This window comes from Hyperoodon ampullatus, assembly GCF_949752795.1.
Source record: "Hyperoodon ampullatus genome assembly, chromosome: 14".
Classification (NCBI taxonomy): Eukaryota; Metazoa; Chordata; class Mammalia; order Artiodactyla; family Ziphiidae; genus Hyperoodon; species Hyperoodon ampullatus.
In genome coordinates, this window is record NC_136927.1 from 83,861,073 (window position 1) to 83,884,707 (window position 23,635).

The window sequence follows — 23,635 nt, forward strand, 5'->3', positions numbered from 1 at the left end:
CACAGAAAGACAACACGATGTTCCTGAACGCTGCTGTCTGGGAGGCCTAGCGACATGGTGGGGGGGGGGGTCCCATCCCCCATTTATAAACCAGGGCGGCCGATGCTCTGCCACACGCACATACACGCACGTGCGTGCTGGGATCAATCCATCCCCATCCACACCGACGAGTAAAGACCGCGTTCACCCAGCCCTGAGCACTATCCGTTCTTTCTGTCCATAGCACGGCTATTCGAGACTCTCCTAACAGTGAAGACGACATCGTTCACATGTCTTTCTGTAAAACAAACCGATGTTTCCATGTCTCCAGCCTCCAAACACAAACACACACACAATACTGCCTGCATCCTGTTTTCTACTAGTTCAATTCAACAAGAGTCCTTAAAATGTTTAGAGCTTGCGAGGGCTCCCCACTGGGCCCAGGGCAAGGTGCCACCTCCTCAGTGCACCCGAGGCCCTTCCCAGGGGTCTGAGTGACATTTTCAGCCATGGCCAGTTCACAAATACCCAACGGGTAGTTTATTTCTCAATCTTTTGGGGTCCCAGATCCCTTTGAGTGCTGATGAAAGCTGCGGGTCCTTCCTTACAAAGAAATTAAGTCTGCATATGCACACAAGATTTTACAAACAACGATTTCAGGAAACTGGAAGAAACCTCTGAAACTCAACCCTCGACTTCTCAAGATGATGGGGTCCTGGCCGTTGCCTAAAGCCCGCGTCAAATGTCAGCCGCTCTGAGAGGTCTTCTCCCAGATGCTTCCTCCGCCCCCAGGAGGGACCGGCTTCCTGCCCTGTGCGCCCACCCCTGCCCCAGCCTGTGCCACTCCCTATGCTGGGTGGTTGTTTCCATAATCCCCTCAACCAGACCCTAAGGGCTTCACATGTTGGGCATTACTGCCCCGGCACCCAGCCCGGGTCCAAGCACTGAATAATGCAGCTTTAGAAATGTGTTTTCCAAAAACAGACCTTTGTCTATAACAATTAGAAGCGATATGTTACATGTGCTCATTCCTTCAGCAAACACTGACTTAATTTCCTTTACAAATTTAAAGACAAAGAATAATCACAGGGCTAACTGGATTTTCACATTTCCTTTCCCGAAAGCTTCACAAATCTTTGCCCGGTAACAGCAGCAAGTGTTGTTTTTTTTCCAATTTCCCCAACTCAAGGAAGAATACAAATATAGCCCTGTTTAGAGAAAGAAGAGGCATGGTGATGGATATGGACTGCAAGACCTGGCTCCCAGATCAGGCACTCAGTGGGAACACTAGTCACAAAATGAAAAAGACCCCAAAGAAGAAGTTGTGCTTTTCCTAGCTGTACAAGGCAAAAACCTTAAGGTTTAGGCAAGTTAACAGGCTCCAAAAGGAGCACCATCCTTGGCTGTCCATAACTAGAAAGGGCACTGTCACACGGCGAGAGACAGAACCGTGTCCAAGGAGCTAATAAAACTTCCACCGCTCCAGACACGCCCGAGAACTAGCCGCTTTAATCTGAGAACCAGGTCACACGGCTGAAAAGCAAGGAGGCAAAACCCTTGCAGAGACCTGCAACAGCAGGATCCCCGGTGTGAGGGCTGTGGGGAGACTGGGCCAGGCGCCCCCGTGGTGGGTGCGCAGGGTCGATCGAGGGAAGTACGCACACGTGGACAGCCACATGGGCCCGGGTGACACACAATCCAGAAAGATCCCGTTTTCTCTTTCATTACCATGGGCAACAGTTACCTTGCACATCTGGATCGTTCATCATATGCTCCTGCAAACCATCCAGGACTCTCTGAATCTCGCTCCTAGCCACAAAGCTCCTATGCACGGCCTCAGGTGTGCTGCCACCTTCCTCCTGCGGGCCAGCCTCGCTCAGGAGCAGCTCTAAGTCCTTGCTTATGTCAGGGAGAGGAGTTCGCCAATAAAGGAAATTACTGAAAACGTCCTCAGGACTCCCCGTGTGGGCCCAGGAGTCTGGTCCAGGATGGCTGTTGACGGGCAGGTCGTAAACACTGGGGAGCTTCGTGGCCTCGGGGGAAAGCCTGGTCAACTCGGCTCCAGCCAAGACAGAGTCTTCCGTTGGGCTCTCCATCAGGCCACTGGAGGAGCTACGGACACACAGGAAATTGCTGGTGTCCGTGGATGTGCCTACCATGGGTAGAGCTGGCTCTGTGTGGCCCGGCTTTGTTGAACTAGTTTAAATTGAGGGAAGCAAATTTTTAGCACCGTGTAATAGACTGGAAGTAAAATGGGAAAACATCAGATCCCCATCCTCGCGAGCCCGGTCCTCCTCTCTACCTGGCTATCCGACCTCCCATGTCTTCCGGTGCCAGAAGTTAATAACCTCACAGAGGATAAGAGGTCCAATCAGTGCCCTCTGCCCCACTGGGAGTATTACAAGCACTGAAAATGCCACAGGAAGGTTCACCCAATCCCTCCATCACAGTCAAGTGGGGCATTAGCCCCGGCTTATGCGGGCACCCCTTCCGTGGCGAGATTCCATGCACTAACTGCCCATCAGTACCTCCACCAGGGGGTGGAGGCATTAGAAAATAAAAGGTGCTAGAGCCGCTAAGAACTGGCTATTTGTGAACCACTTGGAAAGTCTTGAGGAGGAAGATGTGGCACACAGGCCTGACCTTCAGCAAGAACTCAATGAATTTTGGTGGAGAAAGATGGAGAGAAGGATGTACCCATCTTACGAAGCATCCGTGCCATCCGAGACGTGAATCACCTCCTCCCACACTGCTGAGGAGGAACATTCGCAATGGAGAGATGCTTGTAAACTACCTCGAATGGCCTGCTTACTACGTACCCATCGTCTTCTGAGGAAACAGGAAAGAACTCAAACTCAGAACTCTAGATCAATCACTAGAACTTACTAGAAGAACAGTGTGGGCTTACTAACGGTGAGTCAGGAAATGTCACCTTCATGTGCATGAAAAATCCTACGGCACAAAATTCTATTGGGGAGACGTCACATTTTCCCTGTGTAAATTATCCAAAGAACTTCATTAATCAAAAAGTAAGACAAAATTTTCTTTATAGGTTATTTAATCACAACTCTGAATGAATATTTTATCTAAATTTAAGAGACACAGTAGCTTCATTATTTATAACCCAGTAGTCATGTTTCAAAATCATTATTGCAATTACTTTTTGCTTCTTTACATAATTAAAGCTCTAATAATCCATCTTGCCCAGAAGGTCACTGTTACTAAAACTCCAGACAAGATAATTGCTAGAATTTTAGGTGGATGCTTGAGGTGAAGCCGGGATCCTGATAATTATCCCAGCCAAAACTTACCAGGCTGAGGACATGTTACCATGGCTGCCTGCACCCGGTGACCCGGAGGTGAAATCCGAGTCCAAATCCGGAGCCGGTGGTCGGATGCTCAGTGTGCCATCTTCTCGAATATAAAGGCCAGCCCTGGAGGGGTTGGCAAAGGTGAAGATGAAGGGGCCCAGGGACTGGAAGGCAGCGTGGCGCACCTGAAACCAGAGACGAGGGGCGCGGTGGACGCGGTGTCGGCCAGGTCTGATCCCAGGCTGAACAGATGGCTGATCACCAGACAATTTACTGTCCGCCACATTATGTCTAAGCAGATGTATTGCTTTCTAAGGCAGTCGCTGAGTTCCAAATAAACTATTTTTCAACAGAAAATCAGGAAAAATTTAGTGCCACCATGTAGTTTGTATGCTTCCAGAATATTAATTCTACCTCAAATAATTCCAGACTTTGTCAAGCGTCTGAACAAACCTTATTCATCATTACGGGCATGTTTATGATCATAACAGAAAAGGTAACAATACAGTTACAGCTTTCTCCTTCTCGTTTCTCATTTCTGTGATATTCGTTTGCTATGAATGCTGAGGTGTGTGCCACTTTCTTACTGCACACCAGACTTCTGAGATTTTAGGTGCCCTAATAATCCTCACAAAGTCTAAATACGCCAACCCGTTACTGAAAAGACACAGTACACAGTGCCAAGTCCAAAGCCACACCGAGGCCTGCGAGTGGCCGCACTCACCCATCGACAGGGGTCGCTGATCAGTGTGATCAAGAGCGCCGGCCCTCGGGGGACGTGCTGTGGGACACGGCCATGAAGCACTCCGCACAGGCTTTCCTCATCGCCCACGCGTTGTCTGAGCAGAGCTCCAAAAACTTCGGGAACTACCAAAGCAAACAAAACCATGCCACTCAGACTCGGTCACCCAAAGAAAGGGTAGACCTGTTTCAATGACGTAGTTAAGGCAGAGCCATAAGTTAATGACACAAAAGCTATGAGTCCAAAAGGGATCGTCTAAACAAACAGAAATTAGGATAAGTAACTTCCTTTACCTCTTAATCCTAGTAAATGACTGCATTAAATTCAACAAGATAATACAGAAAACCTCCCCAAAGGCTGAATGACTGACATGCGTCTGTGAACTGTAGAGAAGAATTGTGAATGACTTTGAAATTGTGGATTCCCCAACTAGTGCCCCACCCAAGTGCCACAGTCTTTGGCTGGGGTACTTTAGTGAAAGAAGGCATACTGTTAAAACCTGATAGTACCGCAAACAGTTCCAGTCCACGGAACGAACGCAAACTGTGTGCAGTGGAATGCAATGGATTGTCATCACCCTGGATATACACGGTTGTGAGTCCATTCACAAGTTCACATCGGCCCTCCTCGGTGTGACTGTAAATGTGCGGCGCTTCAGTTAAACTAGTTGTATTCCAGCCACACAGGTAGTACGCCCTGTCATGTAAAAGTGGCAAGTGCTTACTTAGCACAGTTCTCTGGGGGCCTGGTACTGGGTGGGCAGTGGAGAAGCAAAGATGAACGTGATGGAGTGAAGTGCCCGTCAGCAACGCCGCAATGAGGTGCGGTGGGGGACATGCAAGTACTCTGAACAGAACGTCATGGAATGCTGAAAAGGGAGAGATTAAGTCTCTCTGACCCAGCGGGTAGGTGAGTCCAGACAGGGAAGGAACTTGACAGAGACAAATGCACACGCAAGCTGGGTGTGAAGTGTGAGCAGGGTCCTCCCGCCAGGCAGGGAAGCCTCTGGAAGGAGACGGGCAGTAATGAGCAGGGCAGGGAGGTGCACGAGAGCAGAGAGCTGCGAGGCCCTGAAGAGCCCCCAGCTGCCTGGTGACGTCGTTCTCCAGACTGCTGTGCCGAGAACCACCAGGGACGTCAGCAAAAATACAGACCCCGGCCGTGCCCCCTTCCGCCCTCCCTGCAGTTCAGATGCACGACCGAAGGTTAGGGCGGCGTTCAGACCCGAAGGAGGCGACTGGAGGTGAGGCAGGAAAGGTACTTGTGAAGGGAACTGAGGGGTCAACAAGGGTCTGGATTTTAATCTGTAAACCAAGAAAAAAATCCCACAGGTTCTGAAACCCAGGAGCGAGGAGGTGGTGGAGCAGTGTTCTAGAAAGAGCAGTCGAGAAGGGACAGAGGGTGGCTTAGACAGTGAGAAGAGCCCAGGGGGAAAGCGAGCGGCGAGGAAGCGACAGCAGAAGTCCCCAGGGAAGAGGGCAGGGCTGCTCCCGCAGCATCCCACACACCAGCTGCCTGAGGCTTATAAGAAATGTTACTTCGGGAGCCAAGAAACCTGAAACTGATGGATGCAAAACTGAGCTGCCATTCCAAAGTAACAGACTCATAAGTACAAAACTTCACCACTAATTTCAAAAGTGCCCTAAGAACTGCATCAGCAAGTACAGCTGGCAAAACGTCACATACCAAAAATTCCTCAGTGGCTTCTTGTCTGACAGCATGACAAATATCACCAAAATTTGTGGCACATACCTTAAAAAGGCAAAAGGCATACTCATCATCCTCCGATTTCTTTTTGTCTTAACAAATCATGAAAACTAACAAGCAGGAGCCTTGAGAGCAACGACTCCTCTGGTCGGGCAGCTAACAAGCACTTACTGAGCCCGATGCCCACACAGCACCACCCGGGTGCCTCCACTGCACTGGAAACAGAAGATTTACAATAGAGCACCACACGCTAGGACACTGTGGCTCCTAATCATCTCAATACATAATGCTTTTGGTTAGCACTAGAGCAAAAGAGACCCTTAATGTCCTCTGTGAGGTAAATGAGACCCAGCTCCTTGCCTCTGCGTCACGAGGGGAGACCACAGGGAAGATGGGCAGCTGCACAGCAAGGTGGACGGTGAGGCTGCTCAGGGAGGGGCTGGCAATGGTCTTCAGAAGGAAGAATATGACAACAGAGTGACAAACGATAAACGGGGAGGGCAGTGCAGGGGGTGCAGTTGGAAGGTACAGCAAACATGCGAGGGTCCTGGAGCCAGTCAGCCCCAGTGATGAAAAGGCCTTGCACGCCTGGGCCCCAGCATTGAAGCACAAGCCAGCAACGTCTCTTCCTCCTGTGCCCGAGAGGGTTACCCTCACGGAGCCTAACCCTACGTCTCCACAGATGCCCGGATGGCAGGGAAAACTGGCAACAGTGTTCACTGTTTTCCTTACACAGTTCACACTGGCCACATTTTTCATCCAGACTGTGTCTACTGAGGAAGTCCAGGCACTTTAAAGGAATCAATTTTGAATCTTTTTTTTTTTTTTTTTTTTTTTTTTTTGCGGTACACGGGCCTCTCACTGCTGTGGCCTCTCCCGTTGCGGAGCACAGGCTCTGGATGCACAGGCTCAGCGGCCATGGCTCACAGGCCCAGCTGCTCCGCAGCATGTGGGATCCTCCCGGACCGGGGCATGAACCCGCGTCCCCCGCACCAGCAGGGGGACTCCCAACAACTGCGCCACCAGGGAAGCCCGAATCTTTTTTAACCTTTTGAATTTTTCAAGTTTTGAAACTGTACATTCCCACCTTCTGAACTTAAAAGAGCTTCCCATCAGCACACAGCTCACAGAATCGAGGGAGCAGCAGGCATTCAACTGTGCTTTTGCTCAGCACTGACGCCAGCTTGCAGATTATCTACAAATAACAAGAAAACTTGGGTCACTTGGAATACCAAAGCATAAATGTCCCACGTATCACTAACTGGATTCCGAAAGCTAGTATCAAAAATATTCCCAAAATACCCAAGAGGTCAAAACAGAGAACACCTTCTTTTGCATTTTGTCAAGTTATATCAATAGAAGGCCAATAGTTTTCAAGTTTTACTCAGATATGGTTTGTCTAAAGCTGAAGAGTTACCATTTGCCAGGTGCCTACCATGTGCCCAACACGTGAATGAACAATTTATGTGCATTACCTCTTTCATGTTCCTCAAACCCTATGACATGAGTATCACTTATCTTCATTTTTCCAGATAAGGAAACTAACGCTCAAAGAGGTTAAGTCATGTTACCAAAACCAAAGAGTAGTGAGGTGGGACATACAGTAACAGCTGGACAAAGCATAAAAGACGGCTCACAGGCGATCTCTAAAGACTAACCAAACACTGGTGGGGACTAAAGGGAAGCAGACCCTTGAGAGGGGAAACCACACTGGGTACAACATGCACTGCTTGCTGCTGCCTTTCTGCCTGGGGCATCCTTCCTTCTGTACAGCCACGTGGGGTAGCTGGACTTCCAAGTAAAAGGTACCGTTTTACTGGCTTGAGAAGTCAGAGGACAGAGATGGAAGTGGCCAGGAAGGCTGGAAAGTGAGGGTAGAAATCCTGGGAGGGAGGGAAGGATGGAGGAAGGGAGCTAAAGAAGGGAGAGCCCCCACCTCTGATTAAATCCTACTCTTATCCTTGGCTGATCTCAGCACCACGTGGGCACAGGGGAGATGGTGAGTTTCACAGAGCAAAGCAATAGCTTGAAGGCAGAAGGATCTGTGTGGTTTCAGCTGCTGAGAACTGCAAAGGAAGCAGAATCTGAACTGTTTGCTAGAACAAGTCAACACGCTTCAGAGGAAAAACACAGAATCCAGAGTTTCTGCAATGTTTCATCGAGAAGATACATTAGTCACAGACGTGAGAACAAATGGGAAAATGTGACTTATATTCAAGGAAAATCTCAATCACTAGAAACAAATCCACAGAAGATCCAGATGTTAGAATTAGTGGACTTTAAAAGGACTTTAAAGAGCTATTATAAATATGTTCAAGAACTAAAAGGCAAATAGAGTCATAACAAATGAACATATAGGAAATCTCACCAAAGAAATGGAAACTATAAAAAAGAATCAAGACTTCTGGTAATAACACTGTAGCTTGGTCAGACTTACACTCTTACAGATAACAATTACAGAATCTTGAAAAAAACATAAAAAAAACAATCATTTAAGAGTACTGGAGGGCTTCCCTGGTGGCGCAGTGGTTGCGAGTCCGCCTGCCGATGCAGGGGACGCGGGTTCGTGCCCCGGTCTGGGAAGATCCCACATGCCGCGGAGTGGCTGGGCCCGTGAGCCATGGCCGCTGAGCCTGCGCGTCCGGAGCCTGTGCTCCGCAACGGGAGAGGCCACAGCAGTGAGAAGCCCGCGTACCGAAAAAAAAAAAAAAAAAAAAAAAAAAGAGTACTGGAGAGCAACCAAAAGGCAGGAACTGGAGCGGAGGCTGTCCTTAAAAGATGAACTGCAACAGGAGAAATTTGCAAGTAAGGTCCAAAATCTGGGTCTATATTTTGCTGAGATCTTTGGCTGCTGCTAAACTACACATATATGGGGAAGACCCCAGGGGCCCAGCAGAAAAGCAGCAGCCAGAAACTAAACAAACTGAGCAGAGGCGTCAGCTGTTGCTCACCACAAAGGAGACAGCTGGGAGTTGGAGATCAGACAAGATTACTGCCTGCTATGTAAAAAGTCACTTTAGAGAAATAAAACAGAATCCAGATCTCTGTAGTGTATCATTTTTAATGTCCAGTATTCAATTAAAAATAACTATGTATTAACAGGAAAAAGTGACCCATAATAAAGAAAAAAGCAATCAACGGAAATCAACACCAAGATGATCCAAATGTTGCAACCACCAGACAATCAATTTCAAGGAGTTTTTATAAATATATTCAAGGATGAGAAGAAAATACAAGCATAAAGAACATATAGGGAGGGCTTCCCTGGTGGCGCAGTGGTTGAGAGTCCGCCTGCCGATGCAGAGAACGCGGGTTCGTGCCCCGGTCCGGGAAGATCCCACATGCCAGCGCGCCGGGCCCGTGAGCCATGGCCGCTGAGCCTGCGCGTCCGGAGCCTGTGCTCCGCAACGGGAGAAGCCACAACAGTGAGAGGCCCACGTACCACAAAAAAAAAAAAAAAAAAAAAGAACATATAGGGAATCTCTACATCACAGAGATATATAAACTATAAAAAAAGGTCAAAATGGGGACTCCCCTGGTGGTCTAGTGTTTAAGAATCTGCCTTCCAATCCAGGGGATGCAGGTGTGATCCCTGGTCAGGGAACTACGGTCCCACTTGCCGTGGGGCAACTAAGCCCACACGCCGCAACTGCTGAACCCATGCGCTCTGGAACCCGTGCGCCACAACTAGAGAATCCGCACACCACAACGAAAGATCCCACCTGCCACAATGAAAGATCCTGTGTGCCGCAACTAAGACCCAACATAGCCATAAATAAATAAATAAATAAATAAATAAATAAAATTTTTTTAAAAGGTCAAAATGGAAACTCTAGAGCTAAAAACGACAATAACTGAAGTAAAAAGTTTAATGGAAAGGGCTAATAGCAGATTGGAGATGACAAAAAGAGTCATCAAACTTAAAAACAGATCAATGAAGATCACTAAATCTGAACATCAGAGACAAAAATTACTTAAAAAAACAAAACAAACAAACAAAAACAGAACCTCAAAGACTTATTGTCGGGACAATATCAAGGGTCCCAACTTTATAAGGCCCGGGCTGAAAGGAGAAAGAGAGAAAAAGCACCTAAAGGAACAATAGCCAAAAACTGCCCAAATTAAGTGAAGGGCATCAGTACACAGATCCAAGGAGTTTAATAAATGCAAAGCAGGATAAGCATTCACTCTGCAAAGATAAAGAGAAAAATCTCAAGAGCAGAGAGAGAAAAAAGGATATTTTCTACACAGGAGTACGATATGAATGACAGCTGACTTCCCCAGGAGACAACAGCATGACATCTTTAAAGTGCTGCAAGGAAAAACAAAAACAAACCTCAATTCTATATCCAGTAAAACTATCATTCAAAAATGAAGGCAAAATAAAGACATTTTCTGATTAAAACTGGGAGATTTCAGCAGCAGCCAACCAAATTCAAAAAAAGTATTAAAGGAAGTTCTTCAGGCTGCAGGGAAATGATACCAGATGGAAACTCAGACCTAGGAAAGGAAGCAAGAGCACCAAAAATGGTAAAAATGTGGGTATAAAGGGCTATGCATGTTTTCTCTTTTCTTACTTTCTCCCAAAGATAGAATTGTTCAAATCTAAAATTATAATACCACATTACCAGGATCATCATGTGATGTACATGTCATAATGTATATGACAACCACAGCACAGAGAGGAGAGGGTGAGGGAGCTACGATGTTGCAAGGTCCTACATTTTTGAAAATCCTCGATAGAGAAATTAAAGTGCAGTATACAAAAATATCCAATTAGCCTGAGGAAAGGCAGGAAATAACAGAAGAACAAATGACACAAATGGAGAACAAATAACAAAATGGCAGAATTAAATTCAAATATATCAATAATTACATTAAACATAAATGGAATAAACTCTCCAATTAAAAGGCAGAAACTATCAGATTGGCTATAAAAGGAAGACCAAACTCTATGCTAATGAAAGCAGGAGCATTTTAAATGTAAAGACATATAAGGTTTTGAGTAAAGAGATGTAAACAAATATACTATGATGGGCAGTAAGCATAAGAATGCTGGAGTGGTTACAGTAATATCACAGTGGACTACAAGATACAGATTACGACTAGTGGTAAAGAAAGTCACTTCTTAGTAAAAGAGTCAATACATCACAAAGATATAAACACTAAATGTGTAGCTTTAAACCCTTAAAGTAGACAAGAAGGTAGGCTGAAAAATATTAAGCTTCCTCCTTAAGAAACGGGAAAACTAAAAGCAAATTGAACTCAAGTAAGTAGAAGGAAGGAAACAATAAACAGTAGAAATTACCAGTATCATAAATGAAAGGGATAAAACTACAGATCTTCCAGGCATTAAGAGGTAAGGGAATATTGTAAGCAACTTTATCCCAACAACTTGATAAATTAACAACTTAGATGAAATTAATAAATTCCCTAAAATATACAACTTACCCAATAACACAGATGACATAACAAGCCTGAATAGCCCGTATCTGTGTTGAATCTGTTATCAAAAACCATCTCACAAAGAAAACCCTAGAACCAGAGGTTTTACTGGTGAATTCTAACAAATATTTAAGGGAAAAATAACACCAATCTTAAAAAAAAAAATCTTTCAGAAAATAGGAGAGCAGGGAATACTTCCCAACTCATTTTTTGAAGCCAGAATAACCCCGATTCTAAAAGCTGACAAAAACATAACAGGAAAAGCAAATTGCTTACAATAGTCCACTTGAATATAGATGTGAAAATCTCAACAAAATGTCAGCAAATAATGGAGAAGGGAACGCTCTTCACAGTAGAATGACAGCTGGAATCATCAGTGAATGCTAATATTAGTGGGTGAAAATTTAATGAACAGCAAACTTGTGTAGCTGCAAAGTAACTCCCCTTATTATGTCCAGAGGGGAAAAGCGGTGCAGAGAAACTTGGCAGACACCACCTCTGTCTAAGTCACCAGAGTTAACATCATCAATATCAGGACGAACTGAAGTCCTGGGCCTCCTAACATGACACATGAGGACACAACATTACTTCCAGGGCATCCCTCTTCCAACATGTTAATGTTAACAAAATTCAGAGGAAGACTCAGGATCTGCCCCAGGTTCAAGGAGACAGAGGCGATGCGACAATTCAGTGCAATGTGTGATCCTGGACAAACGAAAATATTTGAACATGAACCATGGATGAGATATTAGTATTGTATCAGGGTTAAAATTCCTGATCTTGATCAGTGTACTATGGTTGTTTAGGAGAGAATTTCCTTGTTTTTTAAAAAGAAATATGCACTGAATTATTTAGGAGTAAAGGGGCACAATGTCTCCAATTTACTCTCAAATGGCTCAGAAAAATATACACACATATGTGTATGTATATATCTGTGTGTGTGTGCAGATGTGTAAAGAGAGAGGATGTGATTAAACAGACAGACGTAAGTATAAACCGCTGGAGAAGTGGGATAAAGTATGTACAGGAGTTCACTCCTGCAACTTTTCTACAAGTTTAAAATTAAGACAGAATGAAAAGTTACCCCCAAATATGTTTAAAGAACTCTCCCACCCCCCTCCAAAAAAAAGAAAAAGGGAAGAAGAAAGGAAAGAAGGAAGGACTTCCCATCCCTCACTCTGCCCACTGCACAGCACTGCCTTTTTTTTCTTTTTTTTAAACAGCAGAGCAAGCTCCTGGTTAGCAGTTCACCCACTATTCTACGTGGAATCTGCACATCACAGACAAGAGGGAAAAGAGAACCAACGGGGGTGGGGGAAAAGGAAACTATCCCCACAACACAAATGAGGGAAAGGCTGTGTCTTCCGAATTTAGAAGACACACATTTCTGATATGATGCTCGGCAGAACTGCATAGAGTGACGGCCACATAAATGAGCCACGAGGCTTCGTATCCACGGTGACGGGCAACTAAAGAGGGCCCGGCATCTCTATCCACCCTCTCCATATGCCACGCCCACACGACCTTATTACTACCCGTGTGCAACAAATCCAGAATCGTTAAAAAGTCAGCACTCCGAGCGACAAGAAATGACGTTCCCGTGGCCCTGGGAACCACTTGTATGCAATGACGATCTTCACTCGGTTGCTGGGGGCCAACTATTCTTTATAGCACACAACCACAACATTCTTTTTAAATAAATGCACAAGTAAAAATGAGCTCAAAACTAGGAATGACAACAAAAAAATGAGGAAGCCTTAATGTGAAAACCTGTTGTGAGAGAAAAATAGGCTTCTGACAATTAGTTATAATCTCAGAATGCTAATGGCCTTCCTGCAAGCGAGAGGAATTATAATTGGTCTCCGGTGGCCTGTTTATGCTGTCTAGATATAATTACAGGATACAGCGCTTCCAGGTTTTACCAATTCATTCATTCAACAACTAACATTTATTTAGTACTGACTCTGGGCCTGGCACTGTGCTGGGTGCCGAGGGCAGAAAGACACCTGTTGTTTAAGAAGCGCACTATTTTGAAAGAGAAATAAACAAACAAATGAAGTTCGCAGTTCGATTGCTAAATGACAGAAGACAGCTATGAACCAAGCCTCCGGGATGCGTGAAGGAGGGAGTCGCTAATGTCGCCTGGCATATTAGACAGACTTCGCAGAACAAACTGCATTTATCTGAGAAACCAGAACATAAGAAACCAACACATAATACACATAACCTGCACTGCATAACTCAATTTTAAAATGTCCAGGACATGTCCAGTTGGCTAGCTCCGATTCTCTCAATCATGTATACACTAGGGTGGCTGGCATCAGAATCAACTGATTGTAACTTCCAAAGGGAATGCAAAGGCTAATGAATAGATGCACATTTTGTCTATAGAGGCACGCCGTTTCCTCGGAGCAAGAAGCAATTCCTTCAAAACAGCACTGTTCCGAGAGTGTGTGCTTATGGACATATGGACGTAGCAACATTCACACCATATGGCTGCAAAGAAAGCCCAAAATACAAGGGCATCGGAGCAGTGCAATTGGCTTCTTTTCTCACCTGTCACCTCCTCACACATACATGTTGGTAGCCACAGTGTTTGGGGTGTCACTCAGACCAGCTAAATGAGAGCGCTGTCCTCCTGGGGAAGCTCTGCCAATCCCACACGTGGCCTCTGTCCCTTGAAGAATGAAATCCACTCCCTATCGTACTGTCATTTCCTAGCTGAAAAGAGAACAGCACCCTCTGTACTCCAGGACTCTGGGGGCCCAAGGAGTGAGACCCCCTCCAAGACTCCTTGACCTCCAGGAAATCAGGGAAGACAGAACAGCTTCTGGGTCTGACCCAAGCACACACGGGCCAGGCAAGGAGCCCCAAATCCTGCTTCCCTCGGGGCCCTAAGGGAGGAGAAGTGGCAATCTTCCAGAAGTGCCCTGAAACGCAGATGTGCCTCTACCTGGGGAGGGTTCAAGACCATTTCTGTTCTTTGCAGCCACATTTAAAAGCTTGCGCATTTCAAGTAATGAAATCGGCAACCCACTTTGAATAAAAAGTACAATTTACGTGAACTAATTTGTTCTGCAAGTGAAATGTGAAGAGAGCTTTTTGAAGACTTGTTATATTTGCCAAATATTTTCACCAAAAGAAAAGAAGAATATTGCTGACAAGAATGGAGTGGTTGGAAACAAAACAAAATAAGAATCATGCAAAAACGCCTTTAAAATTATTTGTCATGGTATTTGGCAGTCTTTAGGGATAAGATATTTAGTTGTCAGTAGTAGCTTTGGAAACTAGCCTAACCAACTTTCAAATGAAAAAGAAGATCTAGTTGGCAAAGTTTACCACTCAACTGCCAAGTATCCCAACTAAATGATATTATCCAGGTTCATTCTGCAAAATGAATTTAATTTCTTACAGGGAAACTTGAAATTTCTCAAAGAACCCTGGAGAATTTGAATTTTAATAATCAATTATTCTTCAGCCTGATTCATCTTATAAACATAAGGAATATGCAAAAAATTAAATTAGTTAAAAAAGCCAGACCTTTAACTCATAGTTGAGGACAACTTTTACATAAATGAAGAATAATGACCAAATGTTCTGATGCTGTATTACAAATTTTTAGCTCCATGGTGTATAATGTTTCCACTTTGAAAAAGAATTCCTTTTTCGAACATCATTCTTTCTCAACCAAGAAAACAACTCTATCTTATTGTACTCACAATTAAGGCTTAAGATTTTGTAAATCCTTATGTATTTTCCTAAAATGCTGGAACATTCCTGGAGCTGTTTAGTTCTGTGATGCCAACACAAAGGGCCGGCCGGTGCAGCAACCCCTGCCTCGGTCCCTGGGGAGGGAGCAGCAGCTACGGAACACAAGGTGGCCTTGGATGACCTTCCCCTGACCCATGAAGGAGAAGCCCGAGGACAAGCTGGGTCTTAGTCTAAGGGCAGCACGTGAAGGCCGGCACTGGCTCGCCAACAGCTAGTTTGTGAACAAGGGTTCCAGAAGCAAGTAGGAAGTCCTTGCTTGCATAATCACTTCATAATGGGTACAGAATCCTACAGACCCAAGGATACCATAAAATTAACTACTAAAAGTAGAAGACATTCAGTACCTACACTCTTTCTTTCATCATATACCTTTAACTGACAAGAGCACAGAGACTTGAACCCAGCATTTCCCAAACTGCTGTAAACGTGATGGCCACATTCTTCACATAGACTCTCTCTTATTTGCTGACATACCTAGTTTAGTCTCATGTTAATTTATAAAACAGACACACGTGTCCATTCGACTTTTTTTTTCTAGTTGTCCAAGTACCACCTAAAAGCAGCTCCCATACCACACTTGGTTCCTTACTTTGGGAAACAGGGTCCATGACCCAAGCTGGCTCAAGGCTTTACCTAATAGATCTCAGCATCTTGCCCAGCAGAAGTCCATGCCAGCTGCCTCACCTCTGCCCCAATCACTCTGATTTCCCAAGCTTTGCCTTCCTGAAACAATTGGATATAAGGATAATCACTTCCAGGACAAGCTTGGATCTGAACTGAGAACTTTCTCCGATGGAGGCCACACCACCAGCTGCCTTGTTTATGGGAACAGTGCCGATCAGCACTGAACGCAAGTGACGCTCCGAGTCCCGCACACGTCAAGTTATGGGACAGTCTGCCGAGGCTTGGGGCTGTCACTCCCCAACAGACTTACACTCACGGCTTCTGCTTTGTACTCATCATCACTGTCAGGGGCAGAGAGTGCCAGCAGGACTGGACACACTTTGTTTTCAATATCGTGCTGGAAAATTAGATCTTGTTTCAGAAGAATCCACAGCACCTCCTGACTTGATTTTCTAACCTGGAAAAGGCCAAAGGTGAAACACAGAATGAGCCAGAGTGCTTTCAGGATCAAAGACCAAACTCCCTACGGTGAGTGCCAGGCCGGCCCCTGCCTCCTTCCCCCGGCCCCGCCCGCCCCACCACACGGATCTTCTGGCCCTCCGGTCACTTCCTCCCCCAGGCCTTAGATGAGGCCACCAACGGCACCGACTGTTCCTCTGCGCTCAGGCCACACATCCCGTTCCCCACTCGGGTCGGGTTCCCCATCTACACTCTGACAGCGCAACCAGGCTTGCACTTTGCCTTCACAAAGCCTACCCCAGATTTCTACACACGCACACACACACACACACACACACATACACGCATTTTTTCCTGTATGATGACACATTGCTGTCTGTCTTCCCACCGCAGAGAGTGAACTTGGAGAGCGGGTACCACGCAGGCAGGGGGTGGGAAAACGCGGCGCTGTCCTCCCGACACTCTGTAGAGCCCTGGCGGGGAGGACCTGCCCTGCGAGGCGGGACACGCGCACAGAGGCTCCTGGGGACAGAGGCGGAAAGCTGGGGAGCTGCCTGCTCCTCACCGTCTGCACCGGGTGAGCAACCGCCGGAGCTCGAGGGCTCCTAAGAGGCTAGAGAGAGAACGTTTTGGGGAAGTGAAAGCACAGGAAATTCCAATCTGTAGAGGAAGTAATGAGACTGGCAGCTCATCGCAGTGATGGGGATGCAGGGGAATAGCAACGGGACCCAGAAATGTGCAGGCAGAGTCGCAGGTGATAAGACAGGAACTGGTTATAAAGAGGCGAGCCTGGGAGACTGGAACCCCGGAGGCCTGCCAGCAGAGAAGTTTCTGAACAGGTGCTGTTGTTCTGAGCCACCCAGTTTGTGGTACTTTGTTCTGGCAGCCCCAGGAGACTAACACCGCAAGCAGGAAAAGGGGAGAGGACAGCGTGCTCATGAGCACAGAGATGAACTCTGGGGAGAAGTCCCGGGTGACAGCATGGGGGCGGCGGGTGGATGGCGGAGTGCGAGCCTGAAGGGCCAGCGAGGTGGGAGTGGGAAAGGCTTACAGGTCCCACTAAGACTTCTGGCAGCTACTCCGGCACCGTGGGAGCCCCAGGGTGGAAAAGCAGAGGAGTGACAAGATCGTCTTGGCCTCAGTGAGGGTGACAGTTTAGAAACCTCGAAGGGCTCTAAATGCTGAGAGCAGGCAAGGGGCTCCTGCGCAGCGACGCTTCCGGCTGTGACCAGGCATGGGCTTGGGGGCAGGGGACAGAGGAGAGGGGGTCCCTGCATGCACGTGGTCACAGAAAATCAAAGATGACTCGGGATCTTTGCCTCCAGGCACCAGTAAATAAAACAGAGAAAATAAGACTGAAGGTAAAGAGACCAGGTTTGGGTGCTGGAAGAGTTGAACTCTGCGGATCTGATGCAGTAGATCTCTAGGGACAGCCAGCCACTGGGCTCTGGGGGAGGAGGTCAGCGACGCACCGACTCCGGAGGCCCAGCTGAGACGCGGCGTCCTGGTGTTCGCACGCACAGGGACCTCCCCAGGCCCAGGGGCGCAGATGAGACCCGGCACCACAAGAGAAAAAGACCAGACAACAGCCTGAAGGGTGGGCGGGGACCAGGGCTGGTGATGGAGACTGGTGAAGACACAGGCAGGGAGGGAAAGGCGGGGGGGACACTTCCGAGCCCAGCAGGTGACACTGCAGTGGTGCGAATGCTGTGCCTGACTTGCACTGTGCGATGATGACCAGTGGGGCCTCCTGGGCAGGGGATCAGCCTCTTTGAGCCTCAATCTCTTCACCTGTAGAAGTGGGCAATGATAGTACCTATCTCACAGGTGGCTGTGGGGATGAAACGACCTCATATACATAAAGGACAGTGTCTGGGGCATATCGGGATGGAGCAACAATAATTGCTGAGTGGGCGTCCAAGAAAGGTTTCTTCAAAACCACAAAAGTAGTTAACAGTGGCAAATGGGGCAAAAGGATCAAACAAAGGAAAAAGGAAGTCACTGGACAAATCGATGGTGAAAAAAATAGAAATGCAACACCATAAAATAGTTCAAGTGAGTGACCAAGAGCTCTCTGGATCAACGGGGATAGATCTTAAAAACGGGGAGAATAAAAGTAGGTGGCAGAAGGGAAAATACAGCCTGATGTCATTTATGTAAGGTTTTAAAGCACCTGAAACAAGACACTCTCTTATTCAGGGCCACTTACACTGGCGGTGTGACTATAAAACCCGGCATGGAAGGGACACACCAAGCCAGGGTGGCAGGTTCCTACAGAAAAGGGAGAAGGGGGAATGGATGGAGGAGGGGCCCCATGCAGTTTTCACCATATCTGCAACTTATAAATAAAAATAAAAAGGTTTGGGGCTTCCCTGGTGGCGCAGTTGTTGAGAATCTGCCTGCCAATGCAGCGGACACAGGTTCAAGCCCTGGTCTGGGAGGATCCCACATGCCGCGGAACAACTAGGCCCGTGAGCCACAACTACTGAGCCTGCGCGTCTGGAGCTTGTGCTCCGCAACAAGAGAGGACGCGACAGTGAGAGGCCCGCGCACCGCGATGAAGAGTGGCCCCCACTTGCCACAACTAGAGAAAGCCCTCGCACAGAAACGAAGACCCAACACAGCAAAAATAAATAAATTAATTAATAAAAGAAAGCTGTTGTATGTAGAAAACTTTAAAAAATAATAAAATAAAAATAAAAAGGTTTGAAGCAAAATTTCAAAAGGTTAAACATTTCTCAAATATAGGCGGTTAGGGATATGGGTGTTTATGACATAATCCTCCCATGTGATTAAAATATTTTATGAAATTTTATAAATTAAAACTATTTTTGAAAAAAACCAAAACATCAGATTTCACAATGAGATTAGTTGAGTCCAGGCAAGATACCTCTCACTGGCTTCGGGACCACCAGCTGCAGTACAAGCTGACCCCTGAACGGGAGCCCACAGAGGGTCAAGGCCACAGTGCAGACAGTTGGAAAAGGAGTGATGGTGCGCTCAGGGTCAAGGCCAGGGAACCAAAGATGAGGGAGACTTAGGCATGATTATAACTGAAAGAGAAAAGAGAAAGACTGGAAAATAAGCAAGCTATGAACAAGAGATGGGACCAAAGAGGGGAGGGAAGACATCAGACTGGAGAAAGAGGTCGGACGGCCGTTCCCCTGAGACAGAGGCAAGGAGCTCAGGACAGCTACGTTACCAAAGGGAGAGTTTACAGCCAGTGCAGTTCCAAACACCTACCAGCCACCAGACCCTTTGCTAGGTCACAGAGATAAATAAAGAAGACCCAGGTCCTAGTGTCAGGGGCTCAGGGTCTAGAATGGGAGAGAAACTATTGGTTACAATGTCCAGTAGACCTGGGCAATCCCAAAACATACATACACCAGATGAGCCTCAGGAGCCCGGGCTCCCAACACACACAACCACACTTCTCTGCACCTCGGCTTCCTCACTTCTAAAACAAGGATGAACTCACCAGCATGCCCGTTCTTCCCAAGATGGTCAGGAGGAGGAAACAAGGGCACGGTACGTCACACCGTGAGAGCTCAAGAAAGGACGTGTCACGTCCCCCAACCCAGCATAACTTCATTTTTAAGAATGCATCCAAAGGAAAAAGAAAAGCCGACAGAAAAATAAAACTGCAACTTTTGTGAAGCTCACTGCATCTACAGAACAAAAAAGCTGAAAGGAAGCTAAGCATTCAAAAAAATTAAAAATATGAAGATTATGAAGATGTACAACGTCTATGACACACAGACGAGCTTCCTAGGGTAGAAAAATCCATCCTACTCATCTATTCATCCCCAGCACGAAGCGCCATGCTCAGCTCATAATGGGCACTCAGAAGCTGTCTGAACAAATGAATGGATGAAGGAAACTGCATCGCATTATGATTAGACCTATGTAGGAAAACATGTAAGCACCCGGAGAAGAAAATGCGAAAATAATCAAAATACTGAAGACAGGACAGTGGAGGTAGGATGACTTCTTTCCTTATTTAAAACCATCCTTGGGCTTCCCTGGTGGCGCAGTGGTTGAGAGTCCGCCTGCCGATGCAGGGGACACAGGTTCGAGCCCCGGTCCGGGAAGATCCCACATGCCGTGGAGCGGCTGGGCCCGTGAGCCATGGCCGCTGAGCCTGCGCGTCCGGAGCCTGTGCTCCGCAACAGGAGAGGCCACAGCAGTGAGAGGCCTGCGTACCGCAAAAACAAAAAGAAATATGATAATAAGAATGCGCGCCATCTACCTTCCTATGTGATTAAAGAAAGTGGGCACAAAAAGACCTTTTGTTCTTGAGTCACTTAACTCTAAGCAGCTGTTTTCTGAATTATGAATGTCAGCTAAGATAAGACGAAAGAGAATTTGCTACAAAGACCCTAAGGTTATAATGTTTCACACCTGGTTGTTTGGATCTGTGAGGCACCGCACCACGATGGGTACGAGATGTTCAGAGAGCACCACAGGAAAATCGGATCTGTTTTCCTGTAGAAAAATGGTAAGAGGAGGAATTTGTTCCAGCAGCTCAGCCTGCACTGTGGGCTCTGCAGCAATAAAAAAATGAGACAAAGAATTATATAAGAATAAGCCAAGCATCTTATAGAGTATATATTGATAGTTTCTAGCTTTTCTTACTAAAATACTTCATCAAGGAAATTAGACAAATGCAGGTTAAAAATCATTTCCCATTTAGGGTATTTATGCCACAGATGAGCTTAAAAAGCTGATAAGCTATACGGCAATATAAAAACATAAAAAGAAGAGAGAATGACAACTCTATTATAACAAGCCATATATAAATCAAGGAGGGAGCAAGAGGTCTGCATGCCGGGCCAGCGTCCAAAACCCACTACAACTAACGGCATACATGCGAGACCTATGGGTTGTGCTTATTTAAATTCCAGCCAGAATGTATACATTATAAATAATTCTTTCATAAATGCACTCCCCCACAATCCATGCACCCCAATTATTTCTAAGGCAAAGCATCAAACAAAAGAGCGGCTCTACCTCCAATATACCACATTAAATTTAACACAAATATATAATTGCTTCAGCACTGTAAATGGTGACTCATTTACAAAGAGTACCCATTTAAGGACTCAAAACATCCACTTGGGCCTTTTTAAAAGCGTTGTGTCATACTCATATGAATATTTTAAACTAATATGGGAGCTATATGGAAGGGCTTATTTTTCTATTTTCGGTTAAAATGATCAAAATCTAAAGCAAGCCAATCAGCTATCAAAGCTTATATACAGGGCTTCCCTGGTGGCACAGTGGTTGAGAGTCTGCCTGCTGATGCAGGGGACACGGGTTTGTGCCCTGGTCCAGGAAGATCCCACATGCCGCGGAGCGGCTGGGCCCGTGAGCCATGGCTGCTGAGCCTGCGCATCCGGAGCCTGTGCTCCGCAACGTGAGAGGCCACAACAGTGAGAGGCCCGCGTACCGCAAAAAAAAAAAAAAAAAGTATACAATCCTTGTACAAACCTGCATCTTCTGACAATCTGACCACGATCTCCATTACCGTTATGAAGTCTTCTTCATTGTTACTGAAGTCCCGGAAGATATCAAGCAGCCCTCTGGCAATAACCTGACTGTGGAAGCGAGAAAGGATCCATACAGTTATGTGTGCTAATTCCGGCATGTGCTACGAGCAGGTAATACAATCATGGGGGAAAGGAAAGTCAGCCACCTCCGCCCAGAGGGAGAAGACACAGTCAAGGAACATCCTATAAGAAGAGGACCCATATCCTCCAGTCTGGAGGTGGAAACTGTCCACCTGCACAAAAGAAAACCTTTTTCTCCTTTTCTGACTGAGTCTTCAGGCCTAGATAGACTTGGAAAAGAGGTCCCATGACAGCGGGAGGGAATTAAGTGACCAATAAAATGCAGAAGGAAATGGTCCAAAGGGACATCTGATGGCCATCTCAATCTCAAATGGCCTCTACCCTCTAGAGGTCAGTAGCAGCCCCCTGGCTGCCCCCTCCCCATGATGTGACAATCAAAAATGTCTCTATATATTGCCAAATGTCCACTGGGGGCAAAATCACCCCTGGTTGAGAACCACTGCATTAAAGGATGCTGGGCAAAAGGCATAAAGGAACTCTCTGTACCATCTTTACAGCAATTCTGTAAATCTGAAGTTACTTCAAAATAAGGTTCAGAGACAAAACAAAGACCAAAAAAAGCCACAATGGGGTAACATGACCCTCACTAGAAGAACTAAAATTATAATAACAATACCTAGTGCTGATAAAGATATGGAGCAACAGGAACTCACAGATTTTGCTTGTGGGAATGCAAAACAGCACAATTGTTATTTGGAATGCAACTTGTTATTTGGAAAACAATTTGGCAGCTTCTCAAAAAGTTAAATGCACACTTATCATTCAACACAGCAATTCCCTCTTAGGTATGTACCCAAATGAAATAAAAACATATGTCCACACAAAGACTTGTACACAAAGGTTCATATTAGCATCATTCATCATAGCCACAAGATGGAACAAATCTCAATATTTGTCAATTGGGGAATGCACACACAAAACACAGAATATCCATACAATGGAATATGACTCAGCAATAAAAAGGAGAGAACTTCTGGTAACAACAGGGAGGAATTTCAAACGCATTTTGCTAAGTAAAAGAAGCCAGCAGAAAAGACTACATACCACATGATTCCATTTATAGGAAATTCTTAAAAAGGCAAAACCTTAGCATCAAAAAACAGGTCAGTAGTTGCCTGGGCCAGTGGTGGTGAGAGAGGGGGAGACTGACTGCAAAGAGGCCAACAAGGAAACGAGGGGCTGATGGAAATGTTCAAACTTGACCATGGGGATGACTGCACGAGCGCATGCGTCTACCCCAAGTTCACCTCACTGGACGCTCTAAGTGGGTGGATTTTATTGCATGAAAAGTATGCCTTGATAAAGGTGTTTGTTTCAAAGACACTGATGAGGAGAAAAGTCAGTGGGATCAACAGTGGCTAACGGTGGCCTGGAGGCCTTGGTGTGCCCGCAAAGAGGGACTGGCGTTCCTGATGGGTGTCTTGGAGCAAATGGAAAGGAGCCTCTGTCTGCCTCTGTCTGCTCCTCTGGGTACCTGACAATCTAGAAATAATACACGTCTCTGTGTCATTTCTGGCCAAGCATCCGGAGAAGAGCTGAAGTCAAAAACCCACCTTGATTTTCAGAAAAAGATAACTAGAAACGTGGAATTCAAAGAGGCATCTTTTGGCCCAGCATACTACGGGAAGAAATCCATCAGCTCGAGCCTGCCCATGGAGAGACTTATACCACCCCTGGGATGAAAGGTCGAGATCTGGCAGCCAGGAGGTTTGGGGAAGCCGGAACAGACACTATAAAGTCCCTGATTACATTTCACTGGACCACATTCATGGCAGCCTCCCAGGGGAAATCAAGCAACTAAGATCCCCAATCTGCTTGTAGGGCCATAGAACGGATAGACAGAGTTGCATCCAGCCTCAAGTGGTCACAGGAGGCCTGCCCTCTTAAGGAAAGCAAGGAAAGGGGTAAGAGAGGGCCCTGAAGCAGGGACACATCCACCGCTGTGAATGCAGAATGAGAGAGAGCTA

The 23,635-nt window shown here is 46.3% G+C and overlaps 1 pseudogene across 1 annotated transcript in view; it reads right to left on the reverse strand.

Annotated features, from left to right (window-relative positions):
• Nucleotides 1–23,635, reverse strand: part of LOC307063356 (serine/threonine-protein phosphatase 4 regulatory subunit 1-like) — a 62,350-nt pseudogene that overhangs the window by 12,582 nt on the left and 26,133 nt on the right. Inside the window, exons 4-11 of the transcript in view lie at nucleotides 21,529–21,635; nucleotides 20,440–20,582; nucleotides 15,890–16,036; nucleotides 6,827–6,934; nucleotides 5,719–5,784; nucleotides 4,015–4,157; nucleotides 3,291–3,475; nucleotides 1,724–2,175 (exon numbers count right to left, since the gene is read on the reverse strand). The product of the transcript in view is annotated as a serine/threonine-protein phosphatase 4 regulatory subunit 1-like (transcript). The remainder of the gene's footprint in view (nucleotides 1–1,723; nucleotides 2,176–3,290; nucleotides 3,476–4,014; nucleotides 4,158–5,718; nucleotides 5,785–6,826; nucleotides 6,935–15,889; nucleotides 16,037–20,439; nucleotides 20,583–21,528; nucleotides 21,636–23,635) is intronic.